The 21,899-nt window shown below is 37.6% G+C and overlaps 1 protein-coding gene across 3 annotated transcripts in view; it reads left to right on the plus strand.

The window, feature by feature from the left end:
- pknox2 (pbx/knotted 1 homeobox 2) overlaps positions 1–21,899 on the plus strand; it is a 123,744-nt gene that overhangs the window by 17,294 nt on the left and 84,551 nt on the right. For all 3 annotated transcript variants that reach the window (XR_013815588.1, XM_079804833.1, XM_079804834.1), the window contains exon 2: positions 8,180–8,243. The gene's annotated coding sequence lies outside the window, so the exon portion shown is untranslated. The remainder of the gene's footprint in view (positions 1–8,179; positions 8,244–21,899) is intronic.

The raw sequence follows: 21,899 nt of genomic DNA on the forward strand, positions 1-21,899 counted from the left end.
GCAAATTGAATGCGCATAAAAATGGAGTGTTTGAAGCGAAATAGACACGCGTTCAAGGCGCTCCATGAGAAATATGTCATAAAACACCACTCTGCCTCTTTTAATTTTCTTTAAAAATATATATTAAACATTAATAGCCACACAAATGTGGTCCAGGCAACTCCTACATTATCTTCACTGCATGTATATTTAAATATCCTTAAAAAAATTAAGTTATGAAACTTCTCTTTGCCCTCAGTCAAATCGATTTGGCAGACAACAAATTATAGATTCATGACACCAAAGATCGGCCGTTAGATCCACACAAGATGAACCGCGACAGGACATCAGAGCCAGCGGCAGACGGCAGAAGGACTGGCCGAGGAAAGGCTGCTCTCGCTGGGGTTAATGAGCGCTGAGCACCTGGTGATTTTTTTTTTTTTTTAAATAGGTGCTCTCTTCATAAATAAACCACAGATTTTAGCTTTAAACAACTACATTCTCACCTGAAAAAGTCTTAAAACTACATTTTGTGACACAATAGTAGTATTTTTAAATTACGCAGGGTTTCTCATCACGTCACTTTACCACATGACAGCAGCGAGCAGGCTCCTTTGAGGCGCGAATTGACGCCAAATTTCAGATTTTTCAACTTGGGCGTCAGACGTGAATTTGCTTCAAACGCATAAATGCACAAAAAGCACCACTCGCGCAAGATGCTCATTTCGTGTCCAATTCGCGTCTTTCACGCGAACTGGACGCTCAAATGAGGCGGAATCACGTCCATCGCGCCGCAGGACTTCCAGACGCGCGTCAATGCGCCTTTCCATTGACTTAACATGGAAACACTCGCGGCAGACGCTCTATTTGCGTTCGGTGTGAACGCAGCATTAAGCTCTCAGTGGATGTAGCTGCCGCTACAAGAGTAGTATTGCATCCTTCATCTTCGAAGAGTCTTTAGTTTTATCATATTTATAAAAGACAGATGCGCTGTACCGATTCTTTCTGAAAACAGCTGAGCTCGTGGAGGCGTGCAGTGGGCGGAGATAAGGAGTCATAAGCACACACACACACACACACACACACTACATGCCATTATCCCTGGATAACTTTCGATTCGCTTAACGTTCATGATGTTTTAATTAGGTCAGAGGACGCTCTTTTGCCGTAAATCGATGTGTTCGGCCGTCTGTCGGAAGCTAGTTACTTTAGTTTATAGTTTTAAATATGGATATTTTTCTTACACAAATGCAGAAGGCGTTTATTAACCCCCTGGAGGCGTATGGATTACTTTTAGGATGCACTTTTTTGGACCGCCATTCACTGCCTTTATAAAGCTTGGAAGAGCACTGATTTTCTTAATATAACTCCAATTGTGTTTGTCTGAAAGAAGATAGTCATATACACCTAGATGGCTTGAGGGTGAGTAAATAATGGGGTAATTTTCATTTTTGAGTGAGCTAACCCTTTAATGTATTAGCTAAGCTCTGCAGTTTGCGTACTCGAGTTTCTGGCCTTAGAGCGCACATATGCGCTTCCATGAGCCTGAACGTGTGTCTCTACTTGTGTGTATGCGACAGACTCATGAAAACCATCTTAAGCCAGGGAATCTGATGAAAGCTCAGTGTCTGACTTTCCCGTGTCCCAGCACTCATTCCTAAAGTCCCAGGACAGGAAGCAGAGCGAGCTGCAGGCCTCAGAGAGTGTCTGTGTTTGGGCAGATGGGAGATGAAGTTTGGCTGAGGGCCAGAGATCTCCGGTGAGCAGAGAGAAACGAAAGAACATATGAGCAAAGGGATGGATATTCCACACAGCGAGGTGACCATCGGCTTTTGTCATGTTAGTTTTAGTACTTATAATGTTCATTTGTCAAATATTTACCAATAAAGATCTGATATGCTTACATTTGAAGAAGGAGGTTTGAGTCAAACAGAATTGAATTTTTTGATTTGTACAACCTAGCAACCACTGTAACATCTTAGTGATCTAGCAACAGCATAGCAACGTTCTAAAAAAACCTCTGACAACACCGTAGCATTATGGCGGCCGGGTTCGCAATACTTTTATTTAGCAAGGATGCATAATACTGAGCAAAAGTGACAGACTTTTACATTGTATCAAAACAATTATATTTCAAATAAATGCTGTTCTTTTGAAATTTATATTCACTAAAGAATTATGAAAAAAAGGTTTCCACAGAAATATTAAGTAGCAAATATTTTAACAGTGATTATAATAAGAAATGTTACTTGAGCACCAAATCATAGAATGATTTCTGGAGGATCATGTGACACAGAAGACTAATGGCTACCTTAACATCACTGGAATAAATTAAGTTTAATAAAATATAATAGCAATAATTATATCCCTTAAAAATCATCTTTGATCACCAAATGACCTATTTAAAAACAAAATCCTGTGAAAAAATGTCTTCATGCCTTAAAGGTGCCCTATGTAAAAATAAATTGAGGAAAATATAAAAAAAAAAACACTAGGCCAGTGTTATATATTTTGTTCAGTTGAGTACTTACAGTATCCCAAATGTTTCCAACTATTTGTAAATCGTGAGAAATTGCTATTTTAACCGAGGAACCGGGACGTGTGAGGGAGTCGCCTGTCATGGCGTCATATCTGCGTTACCCTCGGCTTCCGGTTTTATTTTGCAGAAACGCTTTACTCTCACTGCAATGTGAACAAGTGTCATAGCAGCCGCCGAGCGAACGCACAGAGTAACGTCATAACATAATTTAACACACTCAGATGTGTCTAATATGATAAACAAAGCTGCGTTACCTCATTCTCATGACCGGAAAACCGGAAGTGGCGCAGACGACTGTGTCATAATAAAAGTCCCGCCGCTCTCCTCATTAACAATCCTTCCTCATCTCTACACAACACTCGGTACTGCTCTGCTTCAGACTACAGTAACGTTAATAATCGCATCCATGAAAATGATTTCTGCCCGAGTCCTATCCCGATTCTTTTCCAGCGGCTGTGAGGTAAAGACCACATGTCCCAAGATTCTGTGCTCAAACGTGGTGTCATCAAACTACGCCTTTGTTTTGAACAGGTGACCTCTAGTGGACGGAAAAGTTACATAGTGCACCTTTAAAATAGCTTGAATGTAACTCTACATCCTTGCTTCATTTAGTATATGCGGAGTCATAAATATGCAGATGAGCCCCGCCTCCACTCACACCAGCTTAGTGATCCACTCGCTCAACTTTACTCAAGTTACTGTAGTAAACGCTACACAATGGTGTCGCTCTTTACAATGTCAGACACATAACGGTTATTAATATGATGGCTTGACTACATTATCAAACAGCTAATAATGTGTTGTTAATGTTCCATGCACAAACCATGTTCCCAGAAAATGATACATGGATTACCTGCTTCTCTTGAGACTCCCTGCTTCAGAGTTAATGATATGCTAAAGCCCCGCCCACACGCTGACGTGATTGGTTACAAGGTAGTTTGTGACGTCAGAAACACCAGCGATTTCAAACCGTGTTTTTGAGACTGTCTTTGGTTCACTGCAGTTTTAAGGGGAAAATACTCAGCAATGGTGTTGACATGAATTTGCACATGGTTTGTCTGAAAGCATAGTAATATTTCATGTTTTTACTTTATCTTTTGATCAAATAATTGCAGCCTGAGCATAAGAGACCTTTGAAGAAAAAAAATCTTACAAACCCCAAACATTTGAACAGTAGTGTTCATTTACTTTGTGTAAAAAAAAAATATTTTTTTAATTCAGGCTTTCTAAAAACAATCATGAAACAATCAGTTTATATTTATTGATTAAAATATGACCGTTATGACACAAACTGACTGGATCATTACAGATTCTGCCATTCAAAGGTGCCGGTATTACAGATTTTAAAAGTTCCCATAAACTCTTCTCCAAAAGTCTGAGGAAAATCAAAATTTCATGGTGAGGTGGTGTGCCATTTAAAAGATTTAGAAGGATTTGTTTCGGATAAGAGCCCAGATCTACCTGTCCCATTTCTATGCCTAGAGATATTTTTAGCAGTTAAGTCCTTTTCCTGTTTGGATTTCCATAGCTCGCTAATGTAGAGAAGACTGCAGCAAACATCCCAAGATTCAGATCAAGAGAAATGTATTACGGAGAGCACAGCGTATACTTCATTAGGCGCTAATATTGCTTTATGAATTTGTGTGTCGTCTGAATGGTAACAAAATAAACTTTAGCTTGGTGCAGCATGTGCGTTTGTTTTGTTCTCAGTGTGTATATATAAGCTTTAATGCGTCTCCGTATTCCCCTTGTTGTGTCTAGAGTGGCTTTTGTGTCAGCTGCACACTGGTTTAATGTGAAGTTTAAGCCTCTCATGACGCCAACTAGGGTCTAGTTACACTAGTGGGAATACCTGCTATTGTCCGCTAAATCCCTTCTAATTCCCAGGAATTCTGCTATCATTCCCCTCATCATACCTCCTTGGTCCTGCCACACTTCTATAAGTTACTATACGTGATCTTAAAGACACAGACCCTCCGCCGTGATGCCTGTAAAAGCTATTGATAGTTTATGTGCATCACATGCCTATAGAGTTGCACTGCTTCTGGCTTGCCGTACATATTTAAAGGTTACATTTTTGATCCACTTTTAGTGATTTTGTGATGCCAAATCTCTTCAGTCAGAGTCTTCCGAAACAGACAGAGAGTCTGTCATTCTTCCAGACGTTTTTGAAGACTGCTATCAGGCTGTTTTCATATATTGCATAGAAATACAATTACGCTCTAATGTAACACACTTTATTAGAGACACCAAGAATATGAAACGTGGTTGTCATAGTAACAGGAAGTTCTAAAACCCCCGGCAGCAAATGTTGTTCTCGCAGTCTTTAACAGCTGGGGGGCTGTTATTGGCAAGGCATTGTGGGTCATTACCACATTGCATTTCCTGGGTCAAAATTAGAAGGATTTTGAGGTTTTGAGTCGCGTCATAGACGGTGTTTAAAATCTGTTGTCATGTTTATTTTTATAGGACAGACAAGATTGAGCAGACAAAAGGACCATATAACACTGGCATTGACATTCATCTTACATTCTTTTCTTGCTTTTTAAGAGATGTCCACAAAGAAATCAGGCACTGGTAATATCTCTAATATAATATAAGGAAATATACTAAGTTTTATTTTGTTAGGATAAGAAGCTAAAGGCGAATGAACATTCACATGCCCTCAGTGCGCCAGACTTTTTTCTTTTATGCAGAGATTTTCTAATCTCTTTTCCATCACACGGTGGAGAAACTCACCGCTTTAAAAGCTTGTTAAAGTAGATTCTGATTGGCTGTCAGTGATTTTTTTTTTTTTTTCATCAGTTGGAAAAACGTAACTCCAATAATATTGTTCCTTTGTATTTGTTATTGTTAAAGCTGTTTTCCATTATCAAAGAATTAGAATGATTATTAAAACTATAGTTAATGTTGATGTTAATGTAATAGTAAATTGGTGTGAACGGTCCTTAAATTGAAGTACTAAAATTACTAACATCGGTGCGGAGCAAAGTAAGTGTTTCAACTTTTCAATGAATTCCTATGAAAGTTAAGCTTCCATAGGCATGATCTGAAAACGCCCCAGACTGGACACACACCGAGAATGACAGCCGCGCTTACCTCAGCTCTTCTCGTGATGAATGAAATCTGACTCCTGCTGCGTTTGTGTCGTGACTTTTGTTCGGCTCACTCACATTGTGAAAAGACACGTTCAGTTTTTAATTGTAGTGTCTGTTCTCTAACTGAACGAAATTATTCTATTACTATGAAAATCAAAACGACGGTGGGGGCGGTGTCATGGTGAGCAAGTGATAACCAGTGGCCGTGGCTTTGGGAGTGGCTTCGTAGGGCAGCGACGCAAGTGCATTCTGGGAGTTGTTGTCTTTCATCCACATGAGACAAAAATACTATTAAATATTACTATAATTTTCTGTCTTTTCTCAGTCTAGAAGGCACCAAATTCAAAAATAATTTCACATTTCTACTACATAAATGACCCAGTTTAAATAGTCGCAATTTCAGCGCAGGCTTTGCAAAAAGACTTTTACAATATGTATCCGTCAGCAATGCCACAAACATGTAAGTTACCGGGTTAAAGGCACGCGCCACTTTTTTAGAAAATAGGCTCATTTTCCAACTCCCCTAGAATTAAACAGTTGAGTTTTACCGTTTTCAAATCCATTCAGCCGATCTCCGGGTCTAGCGGTAGCACTTTTAGCATAGCTTAGCATAGATCATTGAATCTGATTAGACCATTAGCATCTCGCTCAAAAAAATGACCAGAGTTTCGATATTTTCCCTATTTAAAACTTGACTCTTCTGTAGTTACATCATGTACTAAGGGAAATGAAAAGTTGTGACTTTTATTTCTAAATTATGACAATTTTTGATGTAAAAGTCATTAACATTATAAGTGCACCACAGGAAACATTATAAAATAATAAAAAAATCCATTTCATGACCCCTTTAAGGCTAATACTTAAACTTAAATGAAAATTAAAACTCAAAATATAACAATAAAAGCTAAGGAAACTCTTTATTTTACATTGTTCGTGTTACATATGTTACATGTACTTAGTAATAACTTAAATTATGCATAATTACATGCAACTAACCCTATAGACATGAAATTAATTAATACTACTCAGTACTTAAATATATAATTACACTGTAACAATGACAGCTTAAAATAAAGTGTAACCAAAGCTAATTCTAAACATGAATAAATACTAGGGCTGTCAAAAGATTAATCGCGATTAATCGCATCCAAAATAAAAGTTTGTGTTTACATAATATATGTGTGTAAATTATTATTTATATATAAATGCACACACAAGCATGTATATATTTAAGAAAAAAATATTATTTGTTTAATATAAAACATTTATATTTATATACATTATAGATTATATAAATGTATATACAGTATATACATGCAAATATTTCTTAAATATATACATGAATGTGTGTGTATTTATATATATATATATATATATATATATATATATATATATATATATATATATATATATATATATATATATATATATATATAAAAATAATAATTAACAGAGTACACACACACATGACAGCCCTAATAAATACTAAAATAGTGTATAAATAGTACTAGAATAACCCAGAATCAGACTTTAGAGAGTACATTCAGCTCAGTAGGAATCAGGTCAGTCACACAGTCTGAGTGTAAAGTCTCCTTCGCTATACGAGGAATCATTATTCAGAGTTCGGGCAGGAGGTCGATGTGGCGACTGAGGATTAGGCATTTAACAGAGGTGCTCTGTGTATTAGAGAAGGAGGTTTACCCTAAAGTTCAACTTTCTCTGGGGGTTTGAATGAGGAGTGGGAAGGGCAAACCCACAAATCTCCTGTTCATCGGGTACCGTGGTGTGGTGTGTACGAGGGACTTATTAGTGCTTATTTCTGTAAATAAGCTGTTTGTGTGTGTGTGTGTTTGGTGGCCTGGTTGTTTGTGAAGGGGCCCTGCGCTGTAGATGTGGTGGTCTGCTGCAACAGGAACGCTAATGCTTCCTCTGAGGCCGGCGAGGAACAGCATGATTAGCCCTCCAGCCCCCCGGGGGGAGCCGCTGCGCTCTCCTCGCTCTAATTCACTTTGACGTCAACAGGAAGGCAGATCAGGTCTCATGAGGGGGAGAGGGAAAGGTGGGCTGCCGACTGTATGGCTGTGGAGGACTCTGGGGGCTTTGAGAGGCTGCGGGAGGGATAACAAAACCCTAAAATGTTTTCTTTGTAGTTTGGAAGAAGCCCGGGAAAGGTTTCACACAAACCTATCCTGACAGACTGAAGCGTGGGGGGCTGGCCGCCATTCCTGCCATTCCCGCCCCTGACTTTATCTTTGTTTGCCCACCTACCCGAGCTCACACACACACACACACACACACACACTTGCTGTTCTATTAAGCCAGAACAGCAGGGCCCACACATACATATACCTTCCCACGCAATATCAAATTACTTTTCAAATTGTGGGGTCAGCAGGCCCACGGGTATCAAGCAGCGTCAATAAAAAAATATCCCCATTCTCAAAATCATGTAGTGCTGCTTAAACCTAAAACAACATTTCTGCTCATTTTACAAGTTGCATTGCAATCGGAGTAATGATCTCCGGTTAGCTGTTGGTGAACTGTAGTCTCTCTTGTGTTGTAGACTGTCTGGAGGGCAGAGGACCGACTCCAACATCAGATGCTCCAATGCTGAGAACAAGCAAACTGTAAGTTCCTAATTCTACACTTTACCTGCTCATTCAAAAACACATTGGCTCTGTTCCTAAAGCTAGTGAGCTGCCTGTATTTGAAGACGTGCTCCTGAGGCAAAGGTTGTTCTGAAATGTATGCAGCCGTCTAAGATCAAGATCTATCTACAGTATCTGTTGGAGCTGCACGATTAATCGTTAAAAGATCCAATCTTATTAAACCTTTGAAGTACGATCACGGTGAGCGTTCAGATCTGAGTTGGCGCTGGTGCTGATTCTGAGAGAGCAGGTGTCATGTGTCTTTTCAACCACACATTATCATTATTTCTGTCTTACAAATATTCTGATTATCACAGAAGTACTAACGTTTATAGACAAGTCTCGCGCAGACAGAAGTTTCGCAGCTTTCATTGGTCAGGACCGCCCAAGAGGACGTTTGACTGACATGTAACTCAACCAATCACAGTTTGATTTGTTCCGCGTCATGTTTAGGGGCGCGAAAATGTAAAATCAAAGTCCCTACAATCACAGACCGGCGTGCATCTATACATTATTCATTCACAATGTGCAAATTTACTGCCATAATGGAGCCGCAAACTTCCCATACTTTTGGAAATCCAGTGTTTAGTTGATCCTGGTAAGCGCTCATTGTAAACACGACGGTGTTCTTCTTCCACGAGGGAGTTTGGCGTCAGGGCATTTGTTTTCCAGGCGGACCATTAAAGAATGGGAACACACACGTCTCATGGACATCCTGTAGAATTCAACCAATCAGACGACGACTTTGAAACTCCCGAAGTGTTTCCAGGAATGTGTGCCGTATGCATCAGACGTTCAGCCAACAGTCCGTGACGTCTGAGGCTGAGACTAATCGACAAGTGACTGTTTAAAAATGTGGAAAAAAGGACATTTATGAGTCATTGAGTCATTCATTCATTAAAAAAAGAACAATTTAAATTAATGAAACATTTTTAATAGACTGCACCACTTAACTTTTTGTCAAAACCTGTAATAAATTGCATGTTATTTTGTAAAAAAAAAAAATTGTGATTATCTATCTATCTATCTATCTATCTATCTATCTATCTATCTATCTATCTATCTATCTATCTATCTATCTATCTATCTATCTATCTATCTATCTATCTATCTATCTATCTATCTATCTATCTATCTATCTATCTATCTATCTATCTATCTATCTATCTATCTATCTATCTATCTATCTATCTATCTATCTATCTGTCTGTCTGTCTGTCTGTCTGTCTGTCTGTCTGTCTGTCTGTCTATCTTTCTGTCCATCCGTCTGGATATCCATCCATCCATCCATCCATCCATCCATCCATCCATCCATCCATCCATCCATCCATTGTCTGTCTCATCTATCTATCTATCTATCTATCTATCTATCTATCGATCTATCGATCTATCGATCTATCGATCTATCTATCTATCTATCTATCTATCTATCTATCTATCTATCTATCTATCTATCTATCTATCTATCTATCTATCTATCTATCTATCTATCTATCTATCTATCTATCTATCTATCTATCTATCTATCTATCTATCTATCTATCTATCTGTCTGTCTGTCTGTCTGTCTGTCTGTCTGTCTGTCTGTTTGTCTGTCTGTCTGTCCATCCGTCTGGATATCCATCCATCCATCCATCCATCCATCCATCCATCTATCTATCTATCTATCTATCTATCTATCTATCTATCTATCTATCTATCTATCTATCTATCTATCTATCTATCTATCTATCTATCTATCTATCTATCTATCTATCTATCTATCTATCTATCTATCTATCTATCTATCTATCTATCATCTATCTGTCTGTCTGTCTGTCTGTCTGTCTGTCTGTCTGTCTGTCTGTCTGTCTATCTTTCTGTCCATCCGTCTGGATATCCATCCATCCATCCATCCATCCATCCATCCATCCATCCATCCATCCATCCATCCATCCATCCATCCATCCATCCATCCATTGTCTGTCTCATCTATCTATCTATCTATCTATCTATCTATCTATCTATCTATCTATCTATCTATCTATCTATCTATCTATCTATCTATCTATCTATCTATCTATCTATCTATCTATCTATCTATCTATCTATCTATCTATCTATCTATCTATCTATCTATCTATCTATCTATCTGTTGTTCATTCTGTTGTTTATTTTACAGTTCGTTCTATTGTTTGTCCCTTAGTTCTGTCTGTCTCTTTTAGTTAAAAATTACATAAATTAATTCCAATTTATTAATTTAAATGAATTAATTGTTTTTCCTTAAATTCAAATTACATGTTACAGTTGCATGGATCCATGTCTAAAAAACATGTTTTGGCTAAATTGCATGATTATATTACATACACAAACACTTCATTTAATACTGAAAAGTACATGATACTTCAATCTAAATAAAATAATTGCCATTTTACTCAAATTTTGTCTGTGGTGTTGTTTATGCTTTCTCAGAGCATCACAAACTCCATTGTAATCAGTCGTGAACCATGCGCTTAACATGAAGAATACTATGGTTTGCTGCTGACGTTGCTCACTCTCAATCATCACGAGGTTCAGTTTCGGTTAGGGTGCCAGCAGCTGCCTATGTAGAAAGTGAAGCAGCTCACTAGGTGTTGGAACAGAGCCATGCCGGTCGCCAAACTTTCCACAGATCCACAGCTTTTGTAGTCATGCATTATTTGGTCTTCCACAATTACACTTTCACGGTGGATTTTTTGATTGCATTGATAGCACATCGAGTTCTCTCACTTTATTGAGGAGGGCTGATAAATATGCAGTGTCACCTTTCGAGCTGCCTAAAATACACAAACCTGTGATTTCTCCGCGGTGTTATCGCTCTTCTGGAGTCGTAGAGTTATTCCTTGCTGGTTTATTCAGAATTGGGCCTTTACAGATACAATTTGAAATGAATTTTCCAATGCTCGCTGTTCGTCTGCAATCACCCCAGCTGTGTTGTTTAAGAGTTTGTTTCCTCACTTTAATAGCACTTTTTGTTATGTCCTTATAGAGTGCGAATTTGTTGGAAAACACAATTTGTGTCTTTAATGGTTCGTGGGCTCAGGGTGGAATTACGTTGTGGATGAGTGAGAGAGGCCGAGTCTGAGGGAGGCGTTTGTGTGTGTGTGCGGCAATATGTAGAATGGTTAACTCTTTGCTTTTCAGAGGGGGTAAAAGCCAGGCAAGGCTCTTTAATTGAGTGTGAAAACAGCTGGGTATCTAGTGCCATTTTCCCCCACAGCAGCATGGAAGTGACTATCTCAATATCCTCCCGACTCTAATCGCTCATAACCCCAAATTCCCCCTCTCTTTCTCTCCCTCTCGCTCTCGGAGCCCTGCCGAGGATTGTTTTACGCTTAATTTTGTTAAACCTAATGAGATTTCCCTAATTAAATCTCCTCCTGACTGGAAAGCTCTCTCTCTCCTGTCGAGTGAAGTGATTGTTTGTAGATCTTTTTAGACAAATAAACATTTTCGGAGCGAAAGCACAGCGTCAAGAGAAATGGAAGGAGCATTCATGCTTTGCCTAATGTCTTTTCACCTACATTTCTACCTTCTCAAATGATCAATACTAGTTCCTCTGGTCTCATCTTACGGCTAAGATGAATTAACTTATTGTAGTACATAATGTCAAATCTTAACCGGGAGCCGTGTTGGGAAGCAAATGATGCTATTAACCTTTTAGTAGCATAACAGTAGATAATAATCAAACAGTTATGATTCAGTCTTTTTAGTGGCTCAAATCATTCAATTACATAAACTGATTCACTTACATGATTCATTTGAATCCGTTCAAAAAATGTATTCTTTACTTCAATGAGCCCATTGTTTCTGCCTTCAATTATTACATTGTTTATTACATTGTTAGCTAACTGTGTGATTTGTATATGTATTTTTCTGAAATCCATAACTCTTGGACAACTGCATTTCTGTAAATTCAGATGCATGCATTTTCTGTAAAGCTGCTTTGAAACGATATGTAATGTGAATTGAATTTAACAAAATCTACATTATTGATTATATTGTGTATCATTTGACAAAATAATATATAAATAACAGTATAACATAACAGTAGCTAATAATTAAACACTTGCCTAAAATGAATCAGTCTGATTCTTTTTAGTGAATCAAATAATTTTAGATGAATCATTCATTTAAATAAACTGATTCACTTATATGATTAATTTGAATCAGTTTAAAATAACACAAAATCCACAGATTCATGAACAGTAGATGAATCTGTATCGAATTTATGTTTTAATATTGATTATATTGTGTACAAAATAATCTAATATATTTAAACTTAAAAACTATATTTATAAATAAATAACAGTATAACATAACAGATAAAAATCAAATACACTTGCCTAAAATGAATCAGTCTGACTCTTTTTAGTGAGTCAAATAATTTTAAATGAATCATTCATTTAAATAAACTGATTCACTTATATGATTCATTTTAATCAGTTTAAAATTACATAAAATCCACAGATTCATGAACAGTATCAAATTGATGTTTAATATTGATTATGTATTGTGTGTGTACAAAATAATATTATATATTTAAACTTAAAAAAAATATTTATAAATAAATAACAGTATAACTTAACAGTAGCTAATAATCAAACACACTTGCCTAAAATGAATCAGTCATTTTTAATAAATCAGCCTATGTGATCATTCACTTACATGTTTCATTTTAATCAGTATAAAATTGAAAAAATCCACAGATTCATGAGCAGTTGATGAATCTGTATCATATTGATGTTTAATATTGAATATATTGTGTATAATTTTACAAAATTATATAATATTTAAATATTTTTTTAAATATTTATTTCCGAATGACCTGCTCAACCAGTGAAATGGCAAGAACCATGGCAGTGATTCTAGACAGATACACGACTGAAAGCCTCTTTTATTGTAGCAATATTGTCATTTATATAAATCTGTATGAATATGTATGTGTGTGTGTGTGTGTGTGTGTGTGTGTGTGTGTGTGTGTGTGTGTGTGTGTGTGTGCACGCCAGGGTCTTGTTTTGTGTAGGAAAGTGCCGCTGGGTGTGTCTGGTCCATTGAACTCTCTGAATAAAAGGCCTTGAGAGTATTGTTGACTGCGGTCATTGAGCTGGTATTGTGGATGCCCCCTGGGAGACTATTGTGAGACTCGACCTTCTGTTTCCCGTGCCGGCTCCGGAAAGCTAGTGCCAAGACGCCTTCACACACATCACAGACACACACCATTCCAACCAGACCCTATTCTTTGCCCCCTCCTGTGGACCGTTGGGCAGTCTGCCCAGTTCTTGTGAAAGGTGCCCTCTGATTTTGCCCCCTCTGATCAGGTTTCTGCCACCAGTTGCCCAGTTTGATGCGAGTAAGTAGGGTGAGGAGTCAGGGGAGATGCCCTGGCATCTGGCACCAGCAGGCCACACACAACACCTAGATCACCGTGCGGTTATTCATTATTCAAGGACTGACTTGACAGAGCGTCTTTTGCGAGGGATGTTACCGTTGTTTATTTGATGCAGACTGAATTGTGTTATTTGTGTTGTAATTCATTCTCCTTTAAAATGTAGGGCTAAAAGCTCCACGGGGTAAAAGGCTCCTTTATTTTCCTCTAAACCACTAGATGGCACAAAAACTTGCCTCAGCACTTTCCAAAACATCCGCTTTTCAAGATGCTCGTGGAAATTTGTCTGATCGTTGACGTGATCGCGGGCAGCAGTGCAAAGTTGATTCTGTGCTAATTTGATCTAATATTTGATATATGTAGCAAATGAGAATCACTACAATTATTGAATATTTATCTCGTCGCGTCTATCTGAGTGATTTTCAGTTTTGTTCAAGGTAATTAAAGCAGCAGTTTTTCAATAACAGAAGAAAAGTATGGTATTTGAGGTAGAAGGAGCAATAATTAATTGTTGACATGACATGGTTAGATTCAGATGGGAAATATCATATATTAAGTTGGCACCAAACAGTTGTGGTCAGAATGATTGGCACCCCTGGTAAATATGATCAAAGATGGCTGTAAAAATAAATCTGCATTGTTTATCCTTTTGATCTTTTATTTTTTTAAAAATCACAAAAATCTAACCTTTCATTGAAGTAAAAGAAATGAAATTGGGGGGTAAATCACATTTTGGTATAAAACACATTGGCAATAATTATTGGCACCCTTTTATTAAATACTTTTTTCAACCTCCTTTTCCCAAGATAACAGCTCTGAGTCTTCTTCTGTAATGCCTGATGAGTTTGGAGATCAGAGTCCATTCCTTCATACAGAATCTCTCCAGATCCTTCAGATTCCCAGCTCTTCTCTTCAGTTCATCACTCATTCTCTATAGGGTTCAGCTCAGGAACTGGGACGGCCTTCATTGTTTGCTCAGTGACACATTTTTGTGTTGATTTTGATGTTTGTTGTGGATCATTGTCCTGATGGAAGATCCAACCACTGCCCATTATAAGATTTCTAGCAGAAGCCGTCAGGTTTTGATTTTTTTATCTGTTGTTATTTGCTAGAATCCATAATATTATGTATCTGAACGAGATGTCCAGGACCTCCAGCAAAAAAATATGCCCAAAACATTAAAGATCCAGCGGTGTATTTAACCGTGGGCATGGGGTACTTTTTATCCGTTTGCGCCAAAGCCATCTGGAAACTTTTTATAGTGTCATGTGACCACAGAACCAGGTCCCGTCTGAAGCTCCAGTCGCGTCTGAACACTGAATATGCTGGAGTTTGTTTCTGGATGAGCGAGGAGGATTTTTCTTCAAACCCTCCCGAACAACATGTGCTGATGAAGGGGCAGTTTTTAGTCTTTCTGACCCCAAAACTCAACTAATCTCTGCAATTCTCCATCTGTGACCCTCAGAGAGTCTTTGTCCACTCAAACGCTCCTCCTCTTGTGCATTAGGACGATATACACACACGTCCTCTTCCAGATTCAGAACATCTTTAGTTGATTAGAACTTCTTAATTATTGCCCTGATGGTGGAAATGGGGATTTTCAATGCTTTAGCTTATTTTCTTAAAGCCACTTTCTATTGTGTGACGCTCAACAATCTTTAGCTGTGCATCAGAACTATATTCTGTGCTTTTACTCATGGAAATTTGGCCGTTGTGTTTCCTCATATTTTTATACGTCATATAGATGTCATAGCTGGACAATTTCATGTTCCTAGTCACCCTGGTGTGCTAAAAAAATGTAAATATTAATGGGAAATATACGTCAGAGATATTTACTCATAAAGAATTTCAGGGGTGGCAATAATTGTGGCCAACGTGTTTCGGAGAAAAACATTTATTTCATAATGTGACTTTCAATTATTTTACTTCAATGAAAGGTTCGATTTTTGCGAATTTTTTGAATGAACGATCAAAAGGATAAACAATGCAGATTTATATGTACAGCCATCTTTGATCATATTTACCAGGGGTGCCAATCATTCTGACCACAAATGTGTATAAAAGCCTAAATTTAAGCTAAATTAAATAATGTTTTGGGTGAGTAAATGTTCAAGGAGGGATTGAAAACTCTCAGATATCATTTAAAATATCTTAATTTGTGTTCTGAAGATGAATGAAAGTCTTGTGGATTTGGAACGATGACATAATTCAATTTTTTTTGCTGAAGGTCCATTTTGTTTTCATGTTGCCTTTTAACAGTGGATATTAATATTTGTTTCATATAGCATCAGTTTACATGGGCATTTACAGTACAGTACCTTGTGCCATCGAGGAGTTGATTAGTACAATTCCTTTTGCTCTTTCTATAACAATCTCAACCTCATCATCATCATCATCATCTCCACCACCCCTGGCCTTCACCCCGAGTCTGTTCCTCATCAGCCTCGATTAGCATTATGTTGATTTAGCCTAGCAGCCCCCACCAACCCAATGGAGGCTTATTAGTTTGAATATTTTTTTTATTTATTCCCGTTTTCTCGGGGTCCCTGTCGGCATTTCCAATTACTCTCGCCGTTCGGCTGTAATTGCCTCCGTGCTAATGGCTGCCAGACAATTGTGCTAAATGAGGTGAAGGCGCGAGGCAGCGAGCTCGACTTCATTAAGAGCTAATGGGATTTTATTGGGGGGACTGAAGACCCAGCTCATCAAAAAGGAGAGATGGAAGGAAAACAAAACAGATGGAGGAGAAGAGGCTGAGAGAGTTTTATAGGCGTTTTCTTCAGTGTCTGCTTGTCTTAAGTTATGTCGGACAGGAATGTGCAACCCTACTGTTTTACTGTTAGAAACACACGCACACACACACTCACACATATGCGTGTATCTGTCTTTCTCTCAAACATACAGATACGCGCAGAGAAGTACGCGCTCCGCTAAACAAACATCCACTCGCGCATGTAACCGACAGATACATGTATAAACACATTAAAATTCAACATAACATTCATGCTTGAAAAGATGAAAGGGAAGGAATTACAGTGGAGATTTGATGATAATCTGTGCATGTCAGTTTGATTACACAGATTTCTTAGATAACACAAATCGAGAGCCAAACTTTGCGCTTTAAAGTGCGCATCGCTTCTAGTTGAAAAAGAGCATTTGCTTGACAGTAATCTGAGAAAATAATCACAGATTTCACTACGTTTTTCATATCAGCAGTTTTATGTCATGATGAGTAAATGGTTTGATGTAGTTTAGATATGATGAAAGATGTCTGAATGAGTGTCGTATAGATGTAAAACAGCTCCATCTATAAATCAGAAGATGTAATGTTCATTTAAAACTAACCCATGAAACACTCAAGTGTTTGTTTATCTCTTGTGTGTTTATCTCCTTCATTCCAGCTGAGTAATATATGTGTGTGTAAGAGAGAGAAAGAAAGTCTTTCTGATTGCTAATACTAATAGAAACAACCTGACATAGATGGCAGTTCCTTAGTGTGTCTTTTGTCATGCTGTTCTGCTTAAAACAAACGCACTGCTCTGTTAGTGTTTTCAGGGTTTAGCTCTACAGCATATTTACTGAGAACAGATGCTCTTCTAACTTTTTGAAGACTATAGCTGTGCACACTTGCATTTGCCACTTTTGCTTTATTTTTTGTTGTTGCAATTAATTCTATTTGATTTAATTCACAACGTGATTTACGTAAATAGATTATTAGGGGCCAAGCACAGAAGGTTATTCTTCTTCCGCTGTGGAAGTCTATGGCAGCCCATAGAACCGTATGGTAAAAAGTTGTGAAATTTGGCACACTGATAGAAGTCAGTGTGAACATTAACCACAGCAATTTTGGAGTTTCTAACTCAATCCCTCTAGCGCCACCAACTGTTCGACTCGATACCTAGATTTTCCGTCATGGAAATCTTTCCGCCATTTTGAATGTTCTGTTGCGCCGATTTTCGCGAAAATTGAACCAGATCATCTTCAGACCATGGCGATAAAAAGTTATGGAATTCAAGTCGATTGAAATCCATCAAATCTATCTCAAATAACGTGCAAACAAATTTGACAAAGTGCCCGCCAAAATGAACGTGAAGCTACATCTGCGCAGTGCTTTAGCGTATTCTTACCAAACTTGATGTGTGTTATGACAAACATGACCTGAGGCTACCTGCACAGTTTTGGCGCAGTGCCACCTAGTGGTCAGGAGATATGAAAAATGGCGGTGCAGAATGCCAAGTCGAACAATACCCAATTTTCCCATATCGGCCATTTTGGCCGTATCGTTACGAAACTCGGTATGTGTTTTCGACACCATGCCCTGAAGGTACTCAGGTTTTGGGGCAGTGCCACCTTGTGGTCAAAATTTATAACAAAATTTCCAAAAATGCTAATATCTTTGGATTAAAATCGCCTATTGTCATGAAACTGGTCTTCCTGTTCAGCCAAATACGACCATATTGGCCTGTCCGATTTTCTTTTAAAACCTACTTTTTTAACTCCTCCTAGACTGTTTTACCAATTTTCACCAAAATCGAATTGTATCATCTTCAGACCATGCCAACAAAAAGTTATGTGTCGATAAACAAAACCGTTTTTGCATACTACAATGACAAATTTGAGGCATGATGCCAAAATTACTCTGAGGCCTTATCTCTGCAATGCTTTGGCATAATGACACCACTCTTCACTCACACTTGACCACATCACATCAATTTGGTCACAGTGCCACCTATTGGTAAAACGTGATAAACCATTAAGAATTTATCACGTTAAGCTTTTCATGAGGAGAATTATAGCTCAACGGATCTCAAAACGATGTAGCTGAAGTAACGTTACAGCGCTTCACTTGATGTGTTTGTATGAGTTGATGTTTGGGAGTTGACGTGTGGATCGTCAGTATTTCAATCTGAAAGAGCGCATGCTCAGTGGGCGTGGTCGTATTAGCGGATAATGAAGTGGCTCGCGAAAGACTGACATCTATCACTTTTCAACCAGATTACATAAACACAGCATATTTATTTTCGATTTGGCAAACGTTTTTTAAAATCCTGATATTTCAGCATTTCTTTAGACATATGTCTCATGTTTGTGACACAAGTATTCACTAAGCTAGAGGTCCTTTTCTGAAGACTATCTGAATGAACGTCTTTGACAGAGAGGCTACAGATCGCGCATCATGTTTGTTTTCTTTAATTTGCAAAACGCAAAATATTTTGTTTTTATTGTGACTGTACACAAAAAAATAGAAACTTAACAGATTATAATGATGTATAACACTTGCCTGAATGATAAAAAACGAAAAAAGTTATTTGAGTCTCTTTGGCACTGATAAGAAAAAAAGAGAGCCAACTCGAGAGGGTTAAATCAAATTACTATTGACTGTATTTGTGATTTTACAGCTTTTTTGCCTAAAATCAGCTTAAAATGTCTTTAATTGTTCAATGTTGCAGTTGGTCGGATGCTCCCAGCCATGTTTGGCGTGATTTGTCTTCTTTGTGCTTGGCCCCGATAATTGCTGCTTGCAGCTATATTTTTTATTATTATTACTTTGCTCCGATAATACATTTAAGACCCCATAAAATGGCATGATGAATATTATTTTTTTCCCCCTGTGTGAACATTTTGGCAAGTTTCTAATAGCCAATGGGCATTATTTAAGTCACAGCCATGAACATGATTTGCTACTTGCTATTTGGGCGGGAAATACTAGAGACATTGGATTGGACAAAAGCTGTGTAGTGCAGAATCAACATTTATTACACTAGAAATACTGTATTTTTTCCAACTTTTAGGATTACACTTGCATATAGACAAGCATTAAAGCTAATAAACATGTACTAAAAACAACAACACTCTCATCTTGATTTTTTTGGGTGTAATCAATCCTAACGTTATAAAAATGTCACTTTTTATCAGGGAACCCATGACATCTAAATTACTGTTTTGTGGCATTTAGGCCATGTGTATTACTATCCTTGTGTGTTCCTGCAGGTTGACAAAGTTAAATTTTAACATTTGTATAGATATATAAAAATAATGTTGATGAGATTGTAGTAATATTCTATATATCCTGCTACAGTATATAAGTTTAAGAGCACTTTACCTGTCACCATTGCATTCAGATTTGTGTGCTCAACCACAGGGCAGCAGCTAAACTGATTCAGAGACAGTGTTACCATGTAATCGAGTTATCTCCGAGGTGGAAAAGAGAGGAAAATCTATGCCCTGATTAGATAAAAGGCATAGCTTCCAGCCATAACATCTAACCATAATATGACATCAGATAGGCTCTGGCAATGTGAAAAATAGGGCTCTGTTTTTGTCATCCTCTGTTTCTTTATTTATTTACTGTAATTTTAGATTTTACAGGGGAACATCTGTTTTGATTTGCATGTAGGATAACGACGGTTTAATGGATCATGCTATGGATAGAGTGAACAACCGTGGGACGTTCGTGATTGATGTGGATGGCTTGAGTCACTGCTCTGGTTTTTCGGAAGTAGTTTGCCAGGGAATTTTTCAGGGAAGGAGTAAGAGTGAATGTGAGAGTTTGGTGAAAGATGGAGTCAGTGAGTGACTTCTATTTCATGCTAAAAATAAAGGCTATTTACACAGCGTAAATACAATCTATCGCTATTTTTACAATGTAAAAAATTTTGTATTTCCATTGCAATTTGTGTAAATAGTAGTTAAATGCTATTTATACTTATAAATAGAGGCAGATACTATTTACACCTCAGTGCTGTTGTACATTAAATGGTATGCAATAAAAACAGTGTAAATTGTTATTTTTATTAAAATTAATAAAAAAGGGATGCCACCTTACTGGGACAATAAAGCCCTCCCAATACCTACCCCTAACCGATACATACTTTATTATTAAACACACATTAGACACTTTATTTACACTTTTTGAGCATTTTCTTAATTTTTTATTGAGAATAAATGACGTGATGTGAAAAGGGAGTAGAGCGAGTTCGGCAAAAGGCGGATTTGAACACGTGCCGATTTGCATCAAAACTTTCTGCCGCGCGACATACCCCTACTATTACTGTTGTTAATCCAACGTCTTCAGTAATTTTGTCTGGCCCAACCAGACGTCAGTGGGCGGAGTTAGTGTAAATAGCCTCTGCCAACAAGGCACTTAGTGTAAATAGACAGTCCCGTAAAATATAATATTCAGTGATTAAAAAAACCTAATAATCATGACTGACGTGGATGTTAAGCTATAGGCTAATATGTGATGTATAATGCCAGTCATTATCACAAAATAAACCCCAAAATGGTGAATTATTTTATTTTATTTTATTCAAAGAGACCACAGACATTGAACTAACACAACTATGGAGGTAATTGTTTGCCAACAGTCACCAATGCAAACTCTCTTTTAGCGTTGAACTACTGTCAAGATTTACTAAAGACACACTGTGAAAAAATAGCGCTAAAAGGGCGTGGACAGGGTTATTTTTGCGGCTGAACATATTGCATATGCATTTAGGAGTTTCCCTTTCCGACACAAAACTTATGGCAGGAGAGTATTTAAATCAATCACGCGAGGTGATTTACTAAGGTTTGCGCTCGTCAATTTACTGATGTTTGCACCATTATTTGCTTTACAAAAAAAGTATGTCTTAAACCAGACGCTAATTTGCGCTGCTCTTGGTAGATTGTGTTGGTCATTATTGAAATTATCTGTCTGTGTCTGTGTTCTTTTAATGTGTGTGTTGTCAGTAGATCACACACTGAACTGTCCACTCCCATTGGTGCTTTTGTGGAATTGCGCTCACACCGTGTCGTAACTACACGCGACTCCGCGATTTTCCATGTTAATTACAGTTTTTGTCCTTACCAGCCGCGATGGCGAAACGCGATGAATCTATTTTGGAATCGGTTTCTATTTGTCTGCAACGTCGCGGCTGGAACAACAACACAAAACATATGGCAATGATAATCTCAGGTAGTGTTTATGTGCTTTATTTAATGTTAAAAGCGTGTAATGTGACTTTCAATATCATTTAGTGCTCCAGATTTGTAACGTAGTCATACTAAAAGCAACAATGAATAATTCACCTCAGATCTTGAAATTAAACAAATGTAAACAGGAACGTTCAAACTGTGTACAAACAACTATATTCTACGACAAAGATTGTTTTAGTAACTCAGTATGTATTTTAGTAATGTTTAAATTGTGTAATATTTGTGAATTTGATTATATAGGCCTACTTATCC

This window comes from Gobio gobio (assembly GCF_949357685.1).
Source record: "Gobio gobio genome assembly, chromosome: 22".
Classification (NCBI taxonomy): Eukaryota; Metazoa; Chordata; class Actinopteri; order Cypriniformes; family Gobionidae; genus Gobio; species Gobio gobio.